Raw genomic sequence first — 26,328 nt, 5'->3', positions numbered from 1 at the left:
AGGGAACCACCTCCCCTTCTAGAATCCAGTCCCTGGTATTCAAGACTGATGTATCAGAATGGCTTTGGGGAGCTTTTCAGGCAGTCCCCCCCCCACAGAGGTACTGAGTCAGCAGATCCAAAAAACCAGTATTTATAAAAAGCCTTCGGCAGGACTCGTATATGTAACCAGCACTGTGATTGTGTTTTAGGCATCCACTGAGAATGAAGTGGGGTTCTTATGCCATCTTCCCCTTTAGTGTGAAGCAAAGGGGAGAAAACGTGTTCCTAGAAAGACCAAAGGAGCTTTCCTTAGTGATGTAATAGTTACTTTTAAATCTAACAGCTTATTTTCTTCCAAAATACCATTGTTCTTTTCCTTCTGTGAAAGTGCTGTGAGTGGAATGACAGTGACCGGGTCTGTTTTCATGTGTTTCATTAAACACTGAACTTTCACCCTAAATACCCAGTAGAAGAGGTGATCCTGTGTCACTAGTACCAGCATTTAAGCATGTTGCAAAATCAACTTTCTTAGTTCTATTTTTCCCTTAAATTTTTAAATATTTGATTAAATATCTGTACTCGAGAACAGAGTGTGTAGTGTCAGGTGTATATGTTCTAGAACCGAGTTACCTCGTTCTCAATCCCTCTTCATTATTTACTACCTACCTGAGAAGACTAGGAAAGCCAGGTACACTTGTAAAGCCTCAATATCCTTATTTGTAAAATAGAAATCATGATAAAAGTACCTTCCTTATAGGGTTGTGATGAGAATTAAATGAGATAATACTTGTGAAAACTTATTACGGTATCCAGCACTGTAACCTCTCAATTCATGTTAGTTATGCTTTTAGGAGACAGTGAGACTTTATATTCAGAATTAGCAAGTCGTCATGTGTGGTCTTCCCTGACCAAAGAGAGGGAGACAGAACAGGGAGTGGTGTTGACAGCGTAACTCCCAGTTGCTAAGCTCTTTGCCAGGCAGTTTCAATACCTTGTGTCATTTTTTTGCAGCAGATTTGTGAGTTAAGAATCCTTATTTCTAGTTTTCCTGATGGAGGGACTGAGGCTCAGTAAAGTTAAGTAACTGAGAGCCACATAGCTAACAATCCCTAGAGTCACGTTTGTCTAATTTCAAAGTCATACAGTGTTTCCGCAACTAAGCAATGTTTCCCTCTGAACGAGACAAGAAATGTTTCCCTCCTGAAGGACAGAAGAAAAATACGAAGCCACATCATGTGTAGGTTGGTTTGGTCGGTGTTTAGTTGGCACATGTGTGTGTGCTCTCACTGAGTGTGTTTGCATTTGGTGCCCAGACCCCACCCTCTCCTCAACATGGCTGGTTGTGAACCACTAGCCACTGCTGGTTGCATGACAGGAAGTGTGATCAGCTCCCAGCATGGACAGCAGGTGCCTGTCACTTTAAGGAGCGAGTCCACGGGCTGCAGACAGGCTGGGAGGAGTGGTCTGAGGTCTAGTTGCTCACATCTCTACAACAGGTACCTGGCTGTGAACTGTGGCTAAACCTTTCCACTGCTGCCTCAGCCTAATTTTCATTCTGGGTTGCTGTCCGTGTAATTTCTCTCCTGACTGTGGCATTCTGGACTTTCTGCTCCCTGCTAGCTGGTTTTTACCTCCAGAAAGACTGAGGAGAGACAATGCCTACCCCTCCTTAGCACTGGCTCTACTACCCTTTGCTCCCCTCTGCTGGCCATACCTGGAAATGATGTTTGACTTCAAGCCTCTGATTCAAGGCAGATGCATAATAGAGTGAGGGAATCGTGGCACACAAAATTTGAGGGTGTGCCAAAACTAATTAAATAAAATTAATGATATTTTAGTGCAATATTTTTAAAAGTCCAATTTGAAAAAATACATTCAAAAATGAATTTCAAGTTTTCAAAAAATAAAATACATGATGAACAGAATATCTAAATGTACCCTAAAATAATACAGCCATCCTTCAGTATTTATGTGGCATTGGTTCCAGGATCCCCTGTGGATACTACAATCCATGGATGCTCGAGTCCCGTATATAAAATGGCCTTATATTGGTATATGACCTGTGCCCTCCCTACTGTACAGGTTATGTCATTTATAGATGATTCTTAACACCTAGTACAGCGTAGGTGCTGTGTGCATAGTTGCTGGTGCTTGGCAAATTCAAGTTTTGCTCTTTGTTTTGCTTTTTAGATTCCATATAAAAGCAAAGTTACACAGATTTGTTTTTCTTCACCTCACCTATTTCACTTAACATAGTACCCTCAAGGTTGATGTTGTGGCAAATGGCAAGATTTCCTTCTCTGGTGGCTACATACTATTCTGTTTTATATATACCTATATAAATATGTCATATATATGTGGATATATATATATATGTGTGTGTGTGTGTATTATGTTTTCTTTATTCATTCATCCATCAGTGGACATTTAGGTTGTTTCTGTATCTTGGTGGTTGTAAAAATGTTTCAGTGAACATAGGGATGCATACATCTTTTCAAATTAGTGTTTTTGTTTTGTTTGGATAAACAGCCAGAATTAGAATTGCCGTATCTTTTAGCGTTCTACTCCTAGTTTTTTGAGGAATCTTTGCGTTGTTTTCCAGTGTTTCCAAAGGAACCGGTTTCCATTCCCACGACAGTGTACAGGCTTATCCTGACTCACTGGCCCTTATTGTGATCCTGGTGCTTTAATTTTTTGTTTGTTTGTTTTAAATTTTGGCTCTGGTTACCTACTGCCTAACTACAACTCAACCTGCTTAAGTACGGAGGAAGGGCTTATGGAAGAGTGATGACAATTACTAGTATCAGAATAAATAGAGCTTTGTAAGTCATTAAGTTAAAACATAGTGCTAAGGGTGGTCCTTACTCCATTCCTCGTATTTTCTTAGAGAAGAGGATACTTCACAAGAGAACCTGGAGGAATTTGGGAGTAGAGGTTTTCTCTCGACCACAATCATGCATGAGATAACAGACAAGAGGAAATGAACAAACCAGAATATCTAACTTTTCTCAGATGGCCATAAGATCTAAAATGTCACCCTCTGAGAGAAAGTAGGCAAAATATATGGGGAGAGCCCCACAAGCCTCAGCCAACAGAACAAAACACGGAAAAATACAAAGAAACACACACATAATAAACATGCAGAAGCACAGCCGTTGGGCAGTTTCTGCTCAGTGAACAGCATTCCAGACTGTGGCCTTGGCCCTGGCGCAGTGGCTGGCCTGCCGTGGGATTGAGACCTGACCCTTCTCAGGTCCTCGCTGTCTCCAGCACAGGTACCGTTAGGTTATCTGCCACACGCTCTGGCTGGCAGTAGCAGTGCTGAACAGCTTTGCACCATGCACCTAATTTGGGGACTATGATTTTGCTTGTGGTAACTTCTGTAGTGGAGCTGCACTTCTTTTGTGGCTACTGACCTCTTGGAGAGTAGAGCTGAGTAGAGATTTGAATTAACTTGGAAGAGGCTGGAGAAAATGCAGAAAATGCATCCATTCCTGGGAGGGACAGCCTAGGACACAGCTGCAGGGGTAAGAGCCCCCGGCATCTGAGTAATGCCCTCTGGCTGAGACTGAGACAGTTGTATGAAATTGGGAATGAGGCATTTTGATTTTAATTTCTGTGGGCTTTTAATTGCAAGGGGATTTAGCTGTGAGGAATTTGAATAACAAGACTTTCCTGTTGCTCATATTTGAGACATTTTGATGTTGTTGATCCTGTTTTTGGATTCATTTCATAAAGTCTGGTGAACTGCTTTGGATAACATGACTGGACGTGAGTGGTGATAGGAAAGAGAATAGTGAGTGAACTTTGACCTTAGGTGCTGCATGGAACGCTGCCTGACTCACGCTGCTAGTCTTGTGAGTGAGAAGTGAAACACCCATCGGCCATCCCAGAGGGAAGCTCTGTGTAGGAAGATGCAGAGTGCGGGGCGGCACGGGCGCAGCGCTGTGCAGGCCGCCCGGCCCGGCTGGCTTCTGGCTCTTACAGTGGCTGTGACATCCTTTCCCAGCCTCCCTTTGTATGGTTCTTCATCATGTGCGTATCACCCATACTAACACTGGTATGTTTTTCTTTATTGTGTATACTTCAAAAATCTTTACCTCATGGTTTGCTAAAATGTGATATATATTTTTTCTGAATACAGACTAAAACACCACTACAAAAATGTTTTTAAAAGCCTGTCACCAAGCAACCAAAAATCGACTAGTGTGATGCCGGTGAAACACACCGTAATAAATACCAAAAGACTAAAAGCCTGGCATGTATTGGGGCGGATGCATGTCACCCCTGTCCTCAGGTTTCTGTTCCAACCCTCATGATAGAAAGTGGGGCTGGAGAGAGATTTTGGGCCTCTCTCTACCTTCTTTCTTACTTCATGTTGTGCAACAAAGAAGAACCTTTTCTGAGACTGACAGGCACTCAGGGAGAGTGTTCTCTAATCCTGCCCTCGGCGTTCAGGGTGCAGGGCTCCTTACTCCCGCGCTGGAAGTGGGCTTGAGTGAGGAAGACGGCAGTTGTCTGACTGCTCCACGGCCCATTTGTGGATCAGTAATGAACCTGCTTGTACTTTAGGTCTAAGCCTCATGCTCCTCCCCCCACTTACCAGGGAATCCTGTAATGTGGATAGCAACATGTACATTTCAGGGTCTTTCTGTCTTCTGTGTTTAGCTGTCAAGGTGGTCAAAGCCCGTAAAGTTTCTACTTTACTCTAACACAGTGAAGTTCCAACACAACGTTCAGTTACAGAAACAAGTGAAGAAGAAAAAGTTGATGGAAGAAAATGAGTGCTTTGTCACACAGCAGAATACTCTGCTTATAAACATACAGTGATAGCCTGTTGTGAAAAAGTGTCTTTTTAAGTTGATTTTACTTTATATTCAGATACAGTGGCTCTGAGTTCTCATTTCCCCAACCTGGGGCTTGCTTCATATGGTATTGTAGTCCCCTTGGCTGAGTCTGCAGCCTGGAGCAGGGGACCCTTCCCTGTTCCCTAGTCTCTGAGACACAAGGAGATGTTGTAGAAAGAATACTGGCTTTGGAGTCAGGCCTAGGAATGTGTTCTGGATGTTTGAAGTTGGGCAAGTTACTTAGCCTTCCTGAGTCTCAGTTTTTACATGTGGAAGATGGGGATAGTAACTCTCAAAGGGCTGTTGTGAGGATTGCGATAGCACATGTAATTGCACTCATTTGGTGCCTGACTGCCCCCTGCGCCCCCTCCCACAAATTGAGCTAAAGATACTCTTTGGAGGAGCCTTTCTCCCTGCTCAGTGCTCACGGTTACCCTCTGGGACTCACTGGGCAGCAGCAGTTATAAAACCTTTATTATGCATCCAGACCTTCTCCTTCCGTGCGCGTCTCTCCCTTTGTGTCCCTGAACTGAGGGCTTGGGGCTCCTCCTTACTACAGAGGACTCATCACTTGGGACTCAGACTTCATCATTTTCTTCATCAGCTTCACGGCTCTCCCCATGTCGCATCACCAGTTCCAAGACCACAGGCTGTAGCCTGTCTCCTACTTTCCCCCAACCCCAACCTCTATTCACGTAGAAGGAGCCAGGCTGAGCAGGTGTGCAGCACCTCAGTGGTATGTGGCACACAGTAGATGATCCTTGCCTGTGAGTTTCCTTTCTTGGACATGGAAGCTGTGAACTGGTTTTTACAGAGCTGTATTGACTATTACGATTGAGTACAGTGATCCAAGAACTGTGTTGTAACTTATTATTATTATTTTGTATTGAGGCAAAGCCAGTTTATAATGTGTCAGTTTCTGGTGTACAGCACAATTTTTCAGCCATGCATAAACGTACATACATTCATTTTCATATTCTTTTTCACTGTGAACTATTACAAGATCTTGTATATATTTCCCGGTGCTATACAGTATAAACTTGTTTATCTGCTCTATATATACCTGTGAGCATCTACAAATCTCGAACTCCCAGTCTTCCCTTCCCACCCGCCCCACCCCCTGGCAACCACAAGTTTGTTTTCTATGTCTATGATTATGTGTCTGTTTTATATTTAAGTTCATTTGTCTTCTTTCATTTTTTTTTAATTCCATATATTAGCAATATCATATGATATTTTTCTTTCTCTTTCTGGCTTGCTTCACTTAAAAAGACATTCTCCAGGGACATCCATATTGCTGCAAATGGCATTATGTTGTCGGTTTTTATGGCTGAATAGTATTCCATTGTATAAATACACCACATCTTCTTTAGTCATCTGTTGATGGACATTTAGACTGTTTCCATGTCGTGGCTATTGTAAATAGTGCTGCTATGAACATTGGGGTGCAAGTGTCTTTTTGAAGTAGGGTTCCTTCTGGATATATGCTCAGAAGTGGGATTGCTGGGTCATACGGTAAGTCTATTTTTAGTCTTTGAAAGAATCTCCATACTGTTTTCCATGATGGCTGCGCCAAACTGCATTCCCACTAGCAGTGTAGGAGGGTTCCCTTTTCTCCACACCCCCCAGAGCATTTTTCAGTGCTCTGCCAGCTGTTGGCTTAAAGCAAGTTAAACAGATTAATTTATGTCACCAACTTATAGGAGCATCTCATCAGAATCAACAATTTCTACCTAGTACATGGACTGCGGGGAGAGTGGGCTGAGACGTCTGATCATGTGGAGAATGGGTGTGTGTGTGTGTATGTGTGTTTGTGATGGTGGTGGTTCACTGAGCAGCCTCTCAGCTCAGTCCTTGAAATGCAGGAGAACTTAGCAGTGACTGGGCGCTGGGGGTTTAAAGTGCTAGAAGCAGGCCCTGAGTGGCCAGCCAAGGAGGGGCAGCCCCGGAGCTCAGGTCTGTTGAGTTGCATTGTAACTCTTAACTTTCCATCTTAACCAAGAATTTCTAGGGAGCTTCCTCCTACTCATTTTCCTACATAAGACATATTAGTGTGTACTGGAATTACCTACAAATTTAGCATCCAAGATCTTGGATCAAATTGTGTTTTTTCTCCCAACTACCTTTTTTTTTTTTCAAAAGAAGAAAATTGGCAGGAACCTAGACCACAATTCTGTGATAACTTAATATTATTGAGAAACAGGCTACCCCCGTCCCCCCACCAGTCCACTGCCACTTGGACTGAAATTGTTTTAGTGACAGTATCTGTAAAAGCCAAAGTGCAGAGCCTTTCACAGGGACTGAGCTTTCACAGCTTTTCAAAAGGCTGGGGAAGGGCAGGGGTATTGAAGGGGGCAGAGCTAAGCCCGTGGAGCCTTGACCTTGCCCTGGGCCAACTGGGCCTGTCCTTTCTAGTCTGGTTTCTGTCACTTTTTAGTTCCTTTGCTCTGACAACACACACCGCAGGACCTCTCATCACCTGTTGTTCTCTCGCATTTTCCCTGGCATTTAAATATCCCCCTGCCTCTTCCCTGCAACAGTTAAATAGCATCTCACCATAACGGTGCTCTGCAGTTGACTTAATCCACCCAACACTGATTGAATTTGGGATCATTCCATTTTTTCCCTTTTTTAAATAACAAAATAGTCTACGCACAGAATAATGAGTCTAACTCTTGCATAAGATGTGTAGGCAGGGTGGGGCCATGCTGGCAGTGGGGGGAGGCTGCAGAGGACCAGGGTCATGCTGCAGCTCCTGCCAGGCCTAAGCGTGCTCCCTCCCTGGCACCTGGATGCGGGACTCCAGTGGGGGACTCCTGGGCGGTGAAAGTCAGAGCCTCATTCTGGATGACTGCCCCAGGCTGAGATCACCTACGAACTGCAAGATGGTGGTTCCAGTGAAAAATCAGTCTTTACTGTGATGCCTCCCAGTTTGTTGACATCACTGTGGATGATGCAGATGAAATATAATAGTAAGATGGACACACATTCCCACTCAGGACACCAAACTGAGGCCCGTGTGAATCTCTGCCTAGTTGCACCTCCCAGCATCACCTGTTTCACTTTCCCGATCCCCCCTGCTTTTCCACATAGTTGCACTTTCACTTTTAACTTTATAATATTAATATATTTCTCCAGCTTGCCCTTTCTGCCAAAGTTGTTGCTGAATTTTGCCTGTTAGGAATAATGTTGTACTGAGCATGCTTGTGACCATTTTTTATGTCCATTCACGTTTATTTCCTTAGAATAAAATCTTAGATTTAAATTGCTGGGTCAAAGCATCTTTATGTACATTTTTAAAAGCTTTTGACACCTATTTCCATGAGGAAGACTGTACTGATGTGTCCTGCTGGCCTTTGCTGACACTGCATGTGATCATCAGTCCATGTACAACCGCCAACTTGAAGAGGAATGAGAAGCCCCATTTTTGTTTGATTTGCATCATTTATTACATGAATGTTTCACCAACTGTAGAAAACATCTTCCTGAAGGGTGTGTGGTTGGCAAGACTAAGATGTCATAGAAAAGAGAAGGTTGGGGGGAAATACGAAATATAGCGTTAAGTATCTATTTATGAAGTGGATATGAAACGTAGCACTGTATGTAGCATTAAGTACATAGACATGTGAACTACAGCATTAATGCGTATCATGCATAAAGTACACGTCCTCCAAGTGGTCCACTCCCCGGACGGCTGTGGGCACCAGCAGGCTGCTCTTCTCCTGCACATCCTTCTTCAGGTCATTATTCAGGTGGCAGCGTCACTGCCTGGGCCGCCCCTCCCCTGCTGGCTGAGGGCACACACATCCTACCCTTGAAGTATTTGAACCTGCCCAGACCCAGGCAGCATCAAAATCCCCATCACTTTCCTCAGTGAGCGCGCCTCACTAGTCACGTGCGCTGGTGTGCAAGGCATCTTGGCCACTTACTCCCTGGGTGACTGCGGGTGAGATGTTTCACACTCTGAGCATCAGCTTCCTCATCTGACCCGTGAGGATGCAACACCTCCATTGTTGCTTGGTTTATTCAGCCCTCATCCTTTCCCTGTCTCTTCTACAGAAGCCAGAAGGGCTGTACCACATATTCATTTCCCCAGTCTCTTCGCAGTAGGGATAGAGGCTTGGCCAGTGACAGGTACTGTAGAAGTTACTTGGGTCTCTGGGAAAGATTTCATTTTTGTCATAAGTGAGAGATGCTGGCACTGCCATGTTCACGTTCTCTCCTTGCTTGGATCATTGATGTGATGTCTGGAGCTGCAGCAGCTACCCTGTGAGCATGATGGAAAGGCGAAGGTGACCACAGATAGATATAGGCTTTCACAGGGTTGAGCTACTTAACTGGTGAACCAATTCTAGGTTTCTTATTACCTGAAAAAATAAATTCCTGTTAGAGGTTTTCTATAAATGCTTCCTCGTGGGGTGTGAGAATCATGTGAAGCAATTTTAAGGATGAAGTACAGTGGCTAATACTGACAAGTACTCAATAGAAAGTATTTTGTGATTACTATTAGTAGTGTTAGTACCAACTGACCTCAGTTGCCACTAATATCTAGTGGCTGGGAGTAAGAAAATGCTTGTTGAAGATCATTCTCTACTTCCAGCTAGCATCAGTGACCTTGGGCAAGTCTTAAAACTCTGTGGGCCTCAGTTTCCTCAGCTGTTTATGAAATAATACCAAAGTTCCCTCTCAGCTCTAAAATTCTTTTATTTTTACTTTCCCTAGAAACCTCTTCCATTACAGTATGTAAGATCCTGGCTGACAGGACCAGAGAAGGATGGGGTGGGTGTGCGATATTGCTACTTATGTGTGCAGTTTACAAGTCCCTCAGCACCCGGGACTCCGAGCCAGGCCTCTGCATGTGGTGCCGTGTGGAGCCACAAATGTCACCTAAGAAGCAGTTGTGCCAGAAACGTCCAACCTGGACGTAACGGCATCGGGAGCAGTGTTATCCAACCAGCTTCTGTGGTGATGGGGACATCTGCACTGTCAGTATGGTAGCCGCTGGCTACGTGTGGATACTGGGCACTTGAAACGAGGCTGGGGAGATCAGGAACTGCATTTAAAGATGTAGGTTCATTTTCATTGAACCAACTAAAACTCAGATACTCATCTGTGGCTCATGGTCACAAACCTAACCTAACCTCCAAGCTACAGGAGCGGGGAGACGGCAGAACACTTTCCCACAGGGAGAGGATTAGACAGACCCACGGGGGAGCTTTATAGGATGACAGTCCTGGAGTCTTCAGACAGTGTCATTAAAGACAAAATACAAAAGCAGGTGAGGTGGGGACTGTCCTAGGTTAGAAGAGATTGACAAAACATAGAGCAGAAAGTTAGATTGGATCCCAGTTGAAAACAACAGCACAGACTTACAGCATTCCCGGGTCAGCGGGGGAACCGGGCACAGTGTGGGTGCACTGCAGTGTTACAGTTACTGTTAGTTTCCTCAGGTGTGACACTGCTGTTGTGATTACGTGGCGTGTTATTTTTAGAAGATGCATGATGAAGTACGAGTCGTAATGCCTACAACTTTCTAATGATGCAGCAGGGGTGGGTGTGTGCACGTGTGTGCGTGCAGAGAGTGGGAGAGAGAGAGAGGGAGAAAGTTTAACAGATACGGTGAATGTTTTTTTAAAATAGTCCTGTCACGCGTGATTCTTCCAATAAAGTAGAAAATGTACTTGATGAACCAGGAGACTTAGGAGAGGTTTCCGGTGAGAGCGTTCAGGTGGTTGTCTGCCTGCTTCCCAGTCTTCACTGCGAAGTGGGTGACAGGGAGCCGCTGCCAGAGGCCGCTACACACAGAGGAGCCAGGACTTGCTGATTCTAGAAATTCTCAGACCCCCAGATGCGGATGATGCTAAAATGAAGAAACGGCTTCCAGGCAAAGACAACACCCAGGGTCTGTCGGGGGAATACGGTATAAAGACGAAGACAGGAGTGCAGCTGTGGAATCCTTCGTTAAGTTTTGTTAAGAGGAAACTCGAGGGTCATGCCTTAGGCAACCGCTTAGACAGAAGCCCTTCTTTGAAGAGCTTCATTCTTCCGCAGCCCAGAAACAGCTGCCGCCAGTGTGGAATGAGTGTCTGTGGGGCCCGGGGAGGGGCCGAGTGTGTTTCCTCAGGTGGAGGGCTGTGAAGCATGTAGGCAGCCTCCAAGGTGGCCTTCAAGGCCCCTGCCTCCTGCTATCCGTGCCTCGTCCAGACCTTCCCCTCTGAACACAGTACCGCAGAAATGGTGTCTGGCCAGAACACAATGACCTTGGGCTCTTGGGTTCTTGCACTGGGGAATCCCGCTGCCCTGTCTTCTGACTGCTCAGCTATGTGAAGAGGCCCATGTGAGGAGTGTAGTCTGTTTGAGCACACAAGCCCCCCAACCCCACATTCAGGTCCTTCCCAGACCCTCAGGATGTGACCTTATTTGGAAATTGGGTCTTTGCAGATGCCGTTAGTTAGGGTGAGGCCACCCTGGGCAGCGTGGGCCCATAGTCCGGTATGACTGGTGTCCTAGGGAGACCAGGAGGAGGGACACAGGAGCACACGGGGAGAGCCTGTGTGAGGATGGAGGCAGGGCCTGGAGCGACGTGTCTGCAGGGCAGAGCGCTCAATGTGGCTGGCAACCCCAGAAGCTATGAGAAAGGCATGGGCCAGATCCTCCCCGGGATCCTTAGGACCCTGGCCTCGCTGACACCTTGATTCCAGATTTCTAGCCACAAGCACTGAGACAGTAAATCTGTTTTTCAAGCCACCAAGGACGTGAGCCTTTGTACGCTGGCCCCAGGAGATGAGCAGAGATGAGCCGAGCCCCCTGCTCGCAGCACCAGCTTGCGTGCCGCCTTGGACCTCTGCCCCGCTGCTGGTGCCATCTGCTCTGCAGCCTCGTGACAGACCCCGAGCCAGAAGTGCTGGCTAAGTTGCTGTTCAGTTTCTGCCCCACAGAAGCAGACATGTTTATTATGATTTTAACTGAACTTTGGGGTAACATGGTACACAGCTAAGATTAACATTGCAAGGATCTTGGGGGAAGGCCATACCCTTGGATGAATAAATACATTCACTTGTTTTACAGTTTGTTGGCTCTGGTCTAGAGCTATGATGATGGTTTGGAGACTTGTCCTTAGCAATTAAAGGTTATCAGACTGAAAAGATGGTTTGGGAAACAGTGTGGCCTTCAGGGTGGTGGAAAGACCATGCTTCCATGTTGCAGGGCGCGCACCCCGCCTTCCCCAGAGAACACGCCTTGTCTCCCTGTCCTGCACGACACGGGCTCTCCTTTCAGCTCTTCCTGCCCAACCGCTGCTGCAGGTCAAAGCACTGCTCTCCCAGGGTTCTTTCCGGACCACTGTAGGTAGACCCATGTTTCCAGTCTCACTTAGAGGAAATTTCAGAAAACACCAAGGAACAGAGATTCTTTGAACTCTTAGGCACCCGTCACTAAGCATCAACAATTTTGAGTTCAGGCCAGTTTTACTTGCTCGATCTCTGTTCCTTCTGGCCCTTCCCTGAATTATTCTGAAGCAAATCCCAAACATTTCATCCACAAGCAATGCAGCAGGTAGTGTTACCACACAATTAAAATCAACAATAATCTTCAGTATCTTTAAAAGTCTAATCAGTGTTTACACTTCTGTTGATTGTCTTGCAGTTTTTAAAAAATCATCTGTTTGCATCCAAATAAGGTGACATCATAATATTGATTTCTGTATCTCTTTAGATCTATAGTTTCTCCCTCCATCTGTTTTTATCCTTTTGTTGTTGCCGTTTCCCTGTAGAAGAAGCCAGGTTGTTTTCCTTGCAGATGTGCCTACAGTCTGGGATTTGCTGGTGGCATCTCCATCACCACAGTGATTCAGATATCTCCATGATGTTTGTATTCTGTGTAAACTGCTGTGTAGAGGAGCTTGGTCAGATTCAGGTTTTGCTTTGTTTTGTTAGTTTTAGTTTGAAGGTCGACTGCAGAGGTGGTAGTGTGTCTTTCCATCAAAAGTTACACAGTGTCTACTAGTCTCCAGATAGCAATCAGTTGTCATTGCCTAATTAATTAGGGGGCAAAGCTGTAACATGTACATTCTGTTTTTCTTTCAAGTATATCTTTCGTAGGCCGAAGCACTGAGAATCATGCCTGTTCAAACAGGTGTAAAACAAGAATCATAGAGCTCATGTGCACGATTTAATGCTTAGATCCTGAGCACATCTTCGGGCTCTGCCTTGATCGCCCTGTCCGCCGCGCTCTGACCGTGATGTTACTCTACTGTGCATTCTAATGGCTCATCTCCCTCCACTCCCCTCCCCTCTCAGTGAGAATGGAAATCAGTCCCATTTTCATCCTTGAGCTTGAGATGTCCAGTGCTACCCCTGCACACCTGGGTCTGCCTGAACCTCTGCCCCACACCCGGGAGTTCGGTCCCCTTGGGCAGTTCTTCCCAACCCTGAGTCACCACCTAGCAAGACATGGCTGCAGCTCCTTTGCACAGGCTTCCCTCAGGGCTGGGCGTGGGGATACACCAGCTCAGCGGGTGGTCCACGTGGTTATCGCACATGGGGAAGGAAGTGCACTCAGGTGCTTATGGCCATTCACCATATGCGAGCTTAGAATAAACGTGCAGAGAGTGCCTGTTGCTGTATCCCCGGAGTGGTCATTGGGAGGATTGCCAGGAACTCCAAAACGTGCTGATTTTACACATTTATTTTTTGTTGAAGTACAGTTGGTTTATAACAGTGTATTAATTTCAGGTGTACAACATAGTGCTTCAGTATTTTAATAGATTACATTTCATTTAAAGTTAGTAATAAAATATTAATAGAACACACTGTGTGTGTCCGTGCTGACGTGGAGAGGCCAGCACCTCCCAGAAGGCAGGCCTCAGGGCCCTGGAAGAATCAGGGAAGCTGCTGGAGATGCAGAAAGCACTGCAGAAGCTGTCCCGCCCAGCACTGGGGCTGCCTGACTGCCCCGAAGTTATGCCCGCACACAGGTTTCATTATCACAGACTTTTTCCCCTAAAAAGTGATCTGATGTCAGTTACTTAATCCCTAACTTGACAATAAAAGTGACACTTACTGGATATCTGCACTGTGCTGGGCGCTTTCCTGGGGCTGTTTTGTGCCATCCCCCACAACCCTGTGAGGCAGTAGGGAGAGGCAGAGCCCAGACTGGAACCCGGAGAGCCTGGTGTCCGGATCGTGCTTGTCAGTCTCCAGACCCTGCACGGTCACTTCTTCTCCCCAGGGCACTTAACTCCCAGACTTCTGCCCGGCGTGGGAGGCAGGCCCGTGGCTGCAGGCCTGACACTCTCCTGGCTGGAGGGGCAGCGGGCGGTTTGGCAGCTGCAGGCCCCTTTCCTCTCTGTTCCCGCCTCCCCCAGCCACTCGCTTCTGTGCTTGATGATCTTTAAGGGCTGTTATGGAGTGACAGTGACTCAAGATGGCAGCCACCACGGACTTGGGAGTAAAAGTCCCTTGCAATTTCCGACTGTTGGAAGAACTCAAAGAAGGCCAGAAAGGAGTATGAGATGGCACAGTCAGCTGGGGTCTAGAAGATGACGAAGACACGGCACTTACAAGATGGACAGGAGTGATAATTGGGCCTCTGACAATGACTTATGAAAACCGAATATACATCCTTAAAATAGAATGTGGACCCAAATACCCAGAAGCACCCCTCTTTGTAAGATTTGTAACAAAAATTACCATGAATGGAGTTACTAGTTCTAATGGGGTGGTGACCCAAGAGCCATGTCAGTGCTAGCAAAATGGCAGAATTCATGAAGCATCAGAGTTGTCCTGCAGGAGCTTTGGCACCTAGCGACATCTAAGGGAAACGTGAAACCCCCTCGGCCACCCAAAGGACAGTGTCACAGCAATTCATCACAAAGGAGAACCACAGGCCCTCCCTTGCTCCCCATTCGACTTAAGCAGTCTTCATTTCCCACAGCAGTACATTTTCTAGATACGTCTTATAGACCTCAAAGTGCTGGAAAGGAAACTCCCACTCAAAGGCAGTTTATCTTGAGATCCTGTAAATGATACTAATTTTTTGTCCATTTGAAATACATAAGTTGTCCTGTAACAAATCATCCTGTTAAGTGTAACCACTGTCCACATAGTTGAGCTTCTGGGATCAAGAAAGTGTATTTAAGTTGATTCCCATCATAACTGGTGGGCACATGTAACTCAGCTGTGAAAGGACACATCACACAGTCACCTTGCTGCTGACGACATGGCCTGGGGTCTCTGCCTTCTCCCCCTCCCCCTGCTTCCCTTCCTCCCTGCAGCAGCCCTCCAGCTTGGGGTGGCTGCTTAGGGTAGATGTGAAGGTTTCAGGTCATAGCCTGTGGGACTACTGCTGGGTGTGTGTGGGCACTTTGCATCCCTAATTTCTTTAAGTCTTAAATGATGCCCCCCTTCTGAGCTGTCATCCTTTCCCACTCTCCACTACCACCCTTGGCCGAAGCATAGATTGTAGCCCCCTCTGCTCCCCTCTGAAATTGGCCATTGGTGAGAAATTCAGGGCTTTCCCCATATCTTCTCCCCCCACCTTAATCGAGGGGTGCCGCTTTTCCTTCCTCTTCAAGTCCCTTTTGCACCGTCACCACCCAACACTTTCTTTCCATGACACTTCGTTGCTTTGGCCAGAAGCCATCAGGTAAGGTTGGAAATAGTCTTTGACCTCCCTCATTTAGTTGTGGAACCACATTTATTTACTCTCCACCGGCCTGGGAACCGCTTTTTGGGTCCTCGGCCTGACCCCCTCTGCTGTCATCATCAGCAGATGCTTTTTTTTCAGCTCAGGTTTTGATAAGGTGACAAGAGCAGTCACCAGGGCTGCTCAGACCTGCCAACTCTGAGTCCTTGGTGGTTAAATGTGGAGAAAGGCCACAGAACGCACCTGTGAGCACACACAGTCCCTCTGAGTGAATTGGTTTCTTTCCCTGTAATTGCTTTTGCATTTAAAAATTGAGGTAGTTTAAAACAGGGCTCTCGCTTGGTCATCCTTGCAGTCCATTTGGGTCTAGTTTGGAATCTGACAACTGGAACAAAAAGAGTCTTGAATTCAGTGCATACCTTGGTTCTGGTGCTGCTGCTTCTCACGGTCCTGAGCAGGGATTAAGGATGAACTCGGACTGCACGGCAGATCCCCCGCATTGGCGGGCTCGACGTCCTGGCAGATTGCTGCATTTTTCCACTTTTCTTTTCAGGACCACTAAATGCTGAGATGTGGATGCATACAGAAATAAAAGCAATTCATCGTGTTCTAAGGTTTTTTTTTTTTTTTTTTTTAGTTTAGTGTTTGTGTAAAACCACCTTTTGAAGCAGCAACTATCAAGTCCGAAAAGCAATTGATGTTTCCATTAATCTTTTTCTAGGGAAAACTGTAGTTCTAAGGATTTAACATCCTGTAAGTAAAGTTTAACTCAGCAGTATTCCATAAGCAGCCTTTTTATTGTCAGACCATTGCCTGATTTTATTATAATAAAAAAGAAGTGTGTGTTAATATTAAAAAAAAAAAGGCTGTTCCTCCAGAGATGGGAAATATTTGTGATGGTCAAACAACTGAGAAACTATGGTGTTTTATAGACACTTCACATTTGTCATTTATGACTCTTCCTACTTGACAAAAATAAACAGGATTTCTATGTGGGACAAAATCAAAAATAAGATGTTAGTAAGAGAATTCAATGTGAGAAAACTTCAAAAAACAACTGCATCCCCCTTGACTAGACCCTGTTTCAACACATGGCAGGGATATGGCTCAGCGGTGTCAGGAGGGCTCAGCTCTGCTCGGGGCGTGATGACTGTGATGCTGCGGGGTGCTCAGCACCGCTCAGGAGGAGCCCCGGAAAGATGCGGGTGATGAAGGCCCTTGGGGGCTCAGAAACACTGGGCCACACCCGGCCCTTCAAACCCAGCTGAGGAGCTGGAAGAGAAGCTGGGGGCTGAGCACCCGGGCCCCTCCCAAAGCTGGTGAGCAGCCTGGGCCCCAGGGGATGCCCAGAGAGCTTGGAATCAAGGGGGAGGAAACAGCCGCACGCTGAGGAAGCCCCACAGCAGATGAGCCAGGGACCAGCGACTGAGCAGCGGGAGCCCTGAGCCCACAGCAAGAAGGGTGGGAGCCCCCTGGGGCAGCAGCCAGGCCCACGTCCCCTCAAGACGCCAGATGTCTCCCCACCCGCCCAGCAGCGTCACGGCCCCCTCCCCTCCTCTGCCAAACCGGAGCCGCCTTTTCTTGAAAGAATTCTGGTCTCTGGCCCAGAGGACGCTGGATCTAGGTGAAGGTCGCGGTGCCATCCAGTGAGGGTGGCTGTCCAGCTTTCTTCCTCACAGGGTCCTTCCTGCCAACTGCAGGTGGGGACTGGGCGTCTCGGGAGGGACTGATGCCAGCACCTCCCCGACTGAAGGTCCAGCCAGTTCAGGCACGGGGACCAGAAGTCCCAGTCAGAGTCCACAGCACGGAATCAGCAGACCCTCTGATATGAAAGATAAAAACTGCAACCCACAAGCAGGAAAAGTAATTCAGATCAACTAAAAGCACGCTGGACGTGGCTGGCACAGCAGACTAGCCATCCTGAGTGACCAGGGAAACCAGGAAGGGAGCTATGAGGGTGTTCTCCTGAAGCCCGGGGGCCCGGGGCAGCATCAGGGCCAGCCTGGCACCAGTCAGGGGATAACGCTCAGGCCCCGCTCCAGACCAGCGGAATCGGACACTAGCCCGGCAGTCGCATCTCAACAAACCCTCTGCGTGACCCCCGACCTCTGAGTCGCTCCCCTCCCCCGCTCCCCTGAAAGCACCCCCACTTCCTCTCCTCCAACCTCCCTCTTCCCCCTCCATCTTCTCAGCAGATGCTGCCTCGCTCCTGACCTCACTGAGGAGGCTGAAGAACTCGGAGGACTTCATCCCCCCAACCATGACCCACCCTCGCCCTATGCCCACCTGTTCCCCAGGCTGCTTCCTGGCTGCGCTGCTGCCGGGCGCTGGCTCCCACCTCCTCTTCTGTCACCAACTGTGGCCCCTTTTCTTTCCTCTTTTGCAACAAAACTCCTTTAGTGGTGTCTGCTGCTCACAGATTCACCCATGACCTCCAGGCCGCTGAATCCAAGGGCCATTCCTCTTTCCCTTCCATATCAGGATCACCTGAAACAGCTGACGGCTCCCTTCCTCCCTGGGCTCCAGGAGGACAGACCCCCACCCCATCACTGCCTCTTCTCACCTCCTTTGCTGGAGCAAAGTCCTCCCGCTGCTTCATGTGGCGTTTTCCCTCTGCCCTCACTTCCCTGGCGAGCTCGCCCGGCACGTAGCTTTAAATAACCAACATGCAAATGACTCCAAAGTGAGTTTCCTCCCAAATTTCCCTTGAGCCCCCTGTCAGCGCAGGCCCCGCAGACTCCACGTGCCGTAGTGGACCTTGACCCACCTGGCTGACCTCCCCACATCTCAGAGGCTGGCAGTGCCCTCCCGGGGCCTGGCCACTCTGGAGACAAGTCTGCCTGCTCGTTCTGCTCTGCACCTGACGGTCAGGAAATCTTACTGGTTCCGGCTTCAGGACACATCTAGAGTCTAACCATTCTCACCAAGCCCACCAGCCACCTTCCTGGACCAGCCCTCTAGTTTCCCTTCTCCCACCTGGCATTGGCTCAGGATGACCCCTTTCCTGCATTAATCAGATAATGTCCTCTTTTTGCTCAAAAACTGTGTGACTGTCTACTCCACCCAGAGGAAAAGCGAAACTCCTCAGAACGGCCTTTCAGGCCCTAGGACTCCTCAGAGGCTTGGCCTTCCTCCATCTCCTCCCCTGCAACCCCTGCCCCTCCACATACACATTCACTCTGCTCCTGAACAGGACAAGCTAAATTAACATCCTCAAAGGGGTAAGATACTGCAATGAGAAATAAGGAGAGAATATACACAAGAGCTACCCCAAGAACAAGGAAAACTGGAAATAAAGGAACACACAGTAGAAGGACTAGGAAATAAAGCTGTAATTTCTTTGAAAAGAAAGCAAAAGGCAGAAGAGTAAAACATTAAAAGAATAATTCAAAAGAAAATTCCTAGGATTGAAACACAGGAGGTTCTAGATTGGAAGGGCCTGCCAGGAACCCAGGACCAGGCTCGTTATCATGACAGAAATTCTACAGCTTGCAAAGTGATCACAGAGAAACAAGAATCACTGTGGCTGTCAGGTTCTCAGGCAATACTGTTGGAAGCTGGAAGACAGTATGATTGAAACTTCACTAGGAAAGTGACTTCCAGTGCAGAATTCTCTGAACATCCTATGATTTCAGTGTCAGGGCAGAACAGAGACATCCCTCAGACACGTGAGGCTCAGCTGCAGGGGGCAGGCCGCCTCCTGCTCCTGGAGAGCCGCTGGGTGGGAGGGGTGGGGGGGCTGCTCTTGTCTGTCAGCTTCCTTGCAGCTCCAGCGGGCGAGCATAAAGCCTTTGATGACTTTCCCAGGGCCTCCGCCAGGAAATGGTTTGAGTCAGTTCTTGGGGCTGTTGGGGGTGTTCACAGGATTGTAGGTGGATGGTGCTTGGTGCTTGTTTTGTCCTCTCATGGACAACACTTTAAATAGTGGGGTAAGGATCCCTGTTAACACACAGCCAGCACTGCTTCTGATGGCCGATCCTACAAAAGCCACAGGTCCACCTGGTACAGAACCGCGAAGGTCTCCGGGGGGCACTGAGCAAAGAACAGGCCAGAGGAACGGAGAGCCCAGCCTCTCTGGACTTCTAGATTTTGCGTAAGCCTGAAATTGTGGCTTGGTTCCTCCTTGCCCCTGTGGCAGCTCTTCCCCTTGAAGGACGTTGGGGCAGCTAGGCACACGCACACAAGCACACACTGCTGGCGAAGGCTCGGAGCTACCAGGCAGAGCAGCGGTACCAGGTGCTTGGGATTTTGGAGCTGGGCAGGTCTGGGTTTCCTTTCACCACGGAGCAGCAGAGCAGCAAGCCTGTCTCTCCAGTGAAAGCCCTACACCGCCACCTTCATCTCCCCTTCACAGTGCTTCATGCGCTACACGCCGTCTCCATCTGACCGTTCACTTCAATCGTCCCACTAACCAAACAAGGTTGTCCTGAGTACACAGAAAACCCTTACAGGAAATGGCGTGTCCAAGTCATACCAGTGGTTGAGCTCTGAGATGAACAGAGACACCCAGGCTCGAGTCCCCACTTGTGACCTCCGCTCTGCAGGCTCCTTGATGACAGGGACTGCCGCAGCCTCGTGCCAGAGGTGTCACACTGCAAGGCTGGACTGACCACACTCCCCTGTGGTCCCCTCCTGCTGTGACCTGCCAGTGCACACTGGGAGGCCTGCTACCCCACACACCACCCCTGATGCCAAATGCAGAGGAGCTGTCCCAGGCTGTGCCAGGGGACGGCTCTCCGAAGCTTGAGCGTTGAGGCCGCTCACTTCCCCCTGGCGGTCGCCAGGCTGGACTGTGAGGTGCACGAGCGCTGTTAGTACTTGCCTCTCAGCACTTAGCACGATGCTGGCATGCGGGAGGCGTGCAGCAGACACCTGCTGAATGTAGGAACCGAGCCTCCCATCTCCCAAGTGGGAGCGGGAAATGGGGCAGTGGCATCCGTGAGGCGGACGTCAGCAGACCCCAGCCATCTAGTGGTCTTCAAGGGACCTAGAAGGAGCCTGCAGCCTTTCTCTGATAGGCATCACGGGTGACAGTCATCTTGGAACTGACACCTCGCACTCTCTCCTCCAGACATGATGTGGGAAAATTAAGACCTGAAAAGAAAGGCCTCTTGAAGCTGCAGCAAAAGACTGGGAAGAATGAACAGGCTGTGTATGTGCTCAGGGGAGCTGTGCATCACACTTCGGTCCTGCTTTTGTGAATTTAGCCAAGGAAGCAAGAGCTTTGAGGCCGCCTTACACAGAAGCAGTGCATGTGGAATTGCACCGGGTGGTTCGAGGGTCCCTCCCAGCCAGGAGGGTGGGTGCGGGAAGAGGACAAGACCTCTCCCAGGTTTCAGTTTCTTCCCTTCTGTGCTGGGCACACAGGGGAGGAGGTACTGAGTACAAGTCAGAAGCATGGCCCTTGGCAAGAACCGTCCGCGTCTGCCTCATTCCAGCTGAGACCCTGGGCAAGGCCACTGGCTCTCTCCTGTGTCATACAGTGGTGATGACAGTGCCCAGCAGTGCCGTGACCCCCCGCAGTGCTGTGACTGTTCAGGGCCGCTGGGAGCGGAAAGGCCTGTCACACGTGCAAGCTCACGACAGGCCTCCCTTCTCAGACTACCCAGGTTTTGAAGGGCCTTGGAAAAAGCAAGCTGCCATTCTAATGGATTCTGTAGTACATCGTAACATGAGCAATGGCCGTATTTTTAAGTGAAGAAAACAATCTTCAAAACAGTGACCAAAGCTCCTGATTGTCACTCTCAGAGTCAGGCACAGGTGAGAACAAACAGAGACCACACGAGTGTCACCACAAGACCATCTTTATTGGGCACCAAACCAGAGAACCCATGTGCTTTTTGTGGACATCGACTTTTCTTCTTTCACATTTTAAAATGGAATTGTGCACACACACTCTTTGAAAAACTCACGTTTTCGAGGACACTAATCTAATCTAAGAAATCATTGTGAGATGTTCTGAGATCCGAATTCAAACACCCATCAGAACTATTCAAGCAGCTTCTGTACATCCTGTTCGGCTGCCTTCGGGGCCTGAGAGCTGGAGCCGCTGTCAGCGGGCTGCCTGTGTCAGCGGCTAGGAAGTGGCTCACTGGGGAGTCGGAGGCTGCACTTGCAGTGGGTAAGTGGGGAGGTGTCAGCCCAGCTGTACCTGTAAATAGAACCTCCCCTTACCCCACAAGTGCTCTGCCTTTCCCTCAGCGTGTTACTCAGCAGTCAGCCCAACAAGTATTTTTCATGCGCAGGGAGGTGCCCAAGTGATGGGGGTCACCCTCGCTGCTGCTGGTCAGGAGACACAGCAGAACCAGGGCTTCCATGACCTGCCTCCCTCTTGCCAGATGGGGGTGGTCCCTGGGCGGCCCCACCGGCCTCCCCTGAGAAATGTCAAAGCTGCAAAACCTGTTGCCAAGGCCCCGGGGCACCGAGAGACGTGCAGACACTACAGAGAGCTGGGCACGGAGACTCCGTGTGTTACACCGGTGAGGGGAGCGCTGGTGCGGAACGCTGACGGGACGGCTCTGACTCACGCTGACACGGGCCCATGAAGGTGTCTGCTGTCTCCTGTTCCTCCGTCTTTCAGGATTCACAGTTGGCTCTATGTCAGGCGTTAAGCAGCCTGGCGGCTTCTGGTCCAGCTGGGTCTCTCTGTAGTCTTTGCACCTTTGCATCCCTCTGTGAAGATCCAAGTTCAAATGCCGGAAACCGTAATGTCTCTGGGACCAGGATGTCGGACAGAAAGTGAATGGCGCCAGGCATGCCTGCAACGTAAAACACAATCCCTTATGAAAGAGGGTGTGAGACTGGTGTCCACACCAAGTGACGTTTTGGGGGGGAGTGGATTTTCCTTCTTTTAACAGAGGTACTGGGGACTGACCTAAGCTAAGCATATGCTCTACCACTGAGCTATACCCTCTCCCCCCAAAACCAAGTGACCTTTAATCACTGCCTTTACCAAAGCTGTAAGGATGTGGGGAAAAAGTGGTGAGGACTTAAAAAATAACTTCACAAACAAAAAAGGAAATCCCTGTATCCTCACCCAGCAGGTAATGACACCGGTTGTCTTCACTACCTATTTAAAAAAATTGGTTTCTGAACTTTAGCCTTGTGTCTTGATGCTTTAAGATGGCTGCACAGAATTGCTAACAAAAACATCAAAGCACTGCTGTTGTGGCATTTCAACATGTAAACCTCCTCTCAGAGCCTTGATGTTTTTATTCCAAGCAAAGTTGCATTTTATACCTAAGGAGGCTTTAAAAATGTTCCTTTAAAATGGACATGTCAGAATCCCCGCAGCAGACACAGCAGTGGCTCAGCACTGGCTGCAGCTGCTGCGTGGGGCGCGCGCAGGGTGGCCCGGCGGCCGCGGGCACCCAGCCTCCGTCTTCAGTCTGAAGGCCCCATCCCCTGCGGCTGGTTTGACGTTTTCCTTGTGACTTGAAGTCTACACAGAGCAAAACACACAAGTGTTCAGTGCATTTCCGTGAGTTTTGACAAATGCATACCCCTGTGTAAACCAAACTCTGATCAAGATACAGAGCATTTCCGTCACCTCCCCTAGGAAGTTCCTCTCCAGTCTGACCCTCGGATTAATGTCACCTGTTGTGGGCGTCACATGAGTGAAACCAACAGCACGATAAGCCTGCTGTGTCTGGTTGCTTCCCTCAGTGTTTATGCCATTCGCTCTCATTTTGTGCGTGTCAGCGCAGCTGTCCTCCCACATCTGGGTTGTTCCTAGCTTTCCCTGTAAGTTGTTGTTTGGAAAAGCGTTCCAGCAGCTACAGATACCTTAAAACCAGTGATCTATTAGAAGTGGCTAGGAAGTGGATAGTGACCCTGACAACAGCCAGGAGGGGCCGCAGAGCCGGCCATGCTGAAAGGACCCATGTTCTTGTTTTGGGGGCGGAGCAGCAGGCCTCCCCAAAGGACACCTGGGCAGGAGGGAATCCTCCAGAGAGGGTCACAGATACTGGTGGCCCTGCTGGTCCAGTGGCCTTGGCACATGTGCTCACCCATCTGACAAGAGCCTAGTGTCCAGTGTCCACTGCCGGGCATGTGTGAGGTGCGGCGGAGCAGATGGAGCTGACAGCTCCCAGCCTTTAGGGAGCGGACACTCCGAGATGTTCACCCATGGGGCTTTAAAGTTGCCATCAGAAACTTGAATTTATAAACCTGAATGAACTCCATTTAGGTTTCAGGTTTTAACCCAGTTCTATCTCATACAAATACACTGCATTTTTATGACACAAAAGACTAAAAAGGTTTATTCTGAAAAACATTTTTCCATTATGATTTCTTTGAGTATTAAGATCTTATTCTACAAAAGATCATGACAAATGCTCCACTGTCTGCTCATTTTTCTATTATATGACTACAATGACAATAGCAGCAATGAAACAGGGCACATCACTACAGACAATTCAGACGTTAAAAGATAATACAGGGCCACCCCCAAAGCTTTATGCACACACATCTGATCCCACGGGTGAGATGGAGCACTCGAACGACTAAAACTCACTGAGTAGGAAAAAGGTAACTTGAACAGCCTTATAAACTACTAAACAAATGGAATTTATAAATTCAAAACTCCTGAAAAAGAAATTGCTAAGCCAGGAAGGTTTCACTGAAGAATTCTACCAAACATTTAAGTTAGAATTAGAATTAACACCAATTTTTCCACCAATGAATACACAACCTATTCCAGAAAACAAGAAGATACTTCTCAATACAGTGTTAGCAAGTACTACCCTGATGGCAAAACCACAGACAGTATGAGAAAGGAAAACTGTATTCCTCATGAATATAGATGCAAAAATCCCCAAGAAAGTGCTAGCAAATGCAGTTTTGCAGGATCAGAACTGCACACCGTGGCCAAGGAAGGTTTATTCCAGAGACGCAAGGTTGGCTTAATATTTGAAAGTCAACCAGTGTGACCCACACCAGGAAGCTGAAGTAGAAAAACCATGTGATCTTATCAACTGATGCATGAGAAGCACCTGACAAAATTCAGCACCCTTTGATTTTTTAAGAAGTGTTCAATCATTTATTCCTTCTGAAATGTGGCTCTAATCAAAAAGTTATCTTCAATTTATTCTAACATATTTAACCTTTGCCCTTTGGTTTCTGTGGCTTATGCTATAAAATATCCAGTTCTCTCTCTCTCTCTCTCACACACACACACACACTAAACAGAGGGTGTCTGAGTCTCTGTGGGAATCCACTTTGTTCTTCTGAATTACATCCTACACACCCCGCCTGCAGCAGACTCAATGCGTTTGCTGGTTTTCTGTCATTGCTCGATTTTCAGAACTTTCTTCAATATTCTCTTACTATTTTTTCCAATTACTAATATTTTTACTTATTACAACTTTTAAATTACTACTATCAGTTATTCACACTTCTTTATCTGACTTAAATAATCATACTGAAATAACTAGCCAAGTTTGCCGTGAATAGGCCAGTGCTACACACACAGCATCACAGATGAAACACAGAGGAGTGAACTTACTATTTCTTCCCTTACTGAGCAGCAAACAGTCTGTGTTGTGTCTGCATAAATATTTCACAAAAGATCTAAAAATACCTGGGAGAAATTCACAGGGGCACAAAGCAGTCCAGGGAGACAGACGTAATTTTCAGTGATGAACTGCTTTGCTCAGTCATTTAACAGCTGTGGAGTCAGGAAGACCAACTGGCAGGGCCAGTGCAGACAGACGGGGACAGACTCCCGCACCCAGATACTCAGACCTAGGGCTGTTCCCTCACTCTTACCTTCAAAGAGGGAATATAGGGTCTGGCAGGAATGCGGCACCTGTGCTCTGTACACTCTGCAGACTAGGAAGAAAGAGGTTTCTCTTTAAGAGTGGAGATTGCACTTGGTGGAAGTACAACAAATAAGACACCGCAGTGAATTCACCAAGAATCAAGGAAACCAGATTCCAGGCAACAGAGCGGTCGGGAGTGTGGGCTCAGGCAGACGCGGCGCCCCCTATTCTGAGCTGGTGAGAACTGCCTGGGCCTGTCTCCTCATCTGTCAGGTGGAATTCACCTCAAAAGGTTGTCGCGAGGACCGAAGGAGACATCTCACACCTCAACGGCCACCGTCTTTTCTAGGCTGTGCCTCCTGCCCCAGATTAAGACACTGGCTCTGAAGCCACCCCCGGGATGTGCTCCTGGCTCCGCTGGCCCCGGCCACTGTCCCGGCCCCAGTGCCGGAGCCTGCAGCCCTCGCCCCCTCCCCGCGGCTCCCTGGCCCGCCCGCTGCTGACCGACCGCATGGTTCATCTTGAAAACTCCTCAGCTTTGTCAGTGATTTCCCTTGAGCTCCCAGGCCCTTCCCTCTTAAACCTCTTCAGTGGATTTTTACATTATAATGCATTTCCCTCTTTCTGGTTAAGCTAACTTACTTTTTGTCACATGTGCACAAAGAACCATAGGTAATAAACACAAGGGATACCAAATTCAGCACATATGAACGAAGACTGACTGCTTTCCACCTCTAAACCTGCTCACTCTTCCAGCTTGTTTGATGCACCATCTATCTGGTCTCCCTGGTCAGACATCAGGGAGACACTCACACTCCCCTCTTCTCTACATTAAAAAACCTACTAAGTTCTGTGGACTGAACATCCTGTTTCTAAATCTCTCCTCTTTCGTATCACGGCCCATGCCTTGGTTTATAATGCAACATTTCTTGCATTAGTTATTAAATAGCAGTTTGGAAAAACCCAACCTCTACCTCATTCGTCCCACTGTGAGCAAGGCCAGCCCGAGAGAGGAGTGTGAACACGAAGCTCACACCTTTGTGGAGCCCCCCTTCCGGATGAGGACCCGCATGGCTGGTCACGAGCACCCCTGGG

The 26,328-nt window shown here is 48.1% G+C and overlaps 1 long non-coding RNA gene and 2 pseudogenes across 1 annotated transcript; 2 read left to right on the top strand and 1 right to left on the bottom strand.

Moving 5' to 3' along the window:
* The window catches only part of LOC102504647, a 95,130-nt pseudogene that overhangs the window by 48,179 nt on the left and 20,623 nt on the right, over positions 1-26,328 (top strand).
* Positions 874-24,766, bottom strand: LOC116659623. Its single transcript, XR_004315007.1, has 3 exons — positions 24,691-24,766; positions 9,043-9,047; positions 874-885 (listed from the first exon to the last, which is right to left on the bottom strand). It is a non-coding gene; the product is annotated as an uncharacterized LOC116659623 (long non-coding RNA).
* Positions 6,374-16,321, top strand: LOC116659616 (annotated as a pseudogene).

This window comes from Camelus ferus, chromosome 24 (genome assembly GCF_009834535.1).
Source record: "Camelus ferus isolate YT-003-E chromosome 24, BCGSAC_Cfer_1.0, whole genome shotgun sequence".
Classification (NCBI taxonomy): domain Eukaryota; kingdom Metazoa; phylum Chordata; class Mammalia; order Artiodactyla; family Camelidae; genus Camelus; species Camelus ferus.
Note: the sequence above shows the minus strand (reverse complement) of the source record. Positions and strands in the feature narration are given on the sequence as shown.